This window comes from Mesitornis unicolor, unplaced genomic scaffold (assembly GCF_000695765.1).
Source record: "Mesitornis unicolor isolate BGI_N332 unplaced genomic scaffold, ASM69576v1 scaffold39097, whole genome shotgun sequence".
NCBI lineage: Eukaryota > Metazoa > Chordata > Aves > Mesitornithiformes > Mesitornithidae > Mesitornis > Mesitornis unicolor.
The window spans coordinates 1-293 of NW_010196447.1; positions in this window are offsets into that span (position 1 = coordinate 1).

Consider the following 293-nt stretch of genomic DNA (forward strand, 5'->3'; position numbering starts at 1 on the left):
CCCTTCGCGCGCCAACGCCGGCCAATCGCCGTCCGCCGCCGGGCCGCGGCAGCCAATCGGCGAGAGGCATAGGGCGGGGACACGGCGCAGGCGAGCGCGCTCGGCGATCACGTGGGAGGGCGGCCGAGAAGAAGTGGGGGGGCGCTGCTGAAGCTCCCCTGGGAGCCGCCATTTTCCGGAGAGGAAGGGGAGGGCGGTGAGTGCCCCTCGCTCACTCTTAAAGCGGCAGCGCCTCGCACTCAGGGCCGGCTCTGAGGCAGCTGTGGCTGGGGGCGCATTCCCGGGGGCGCACC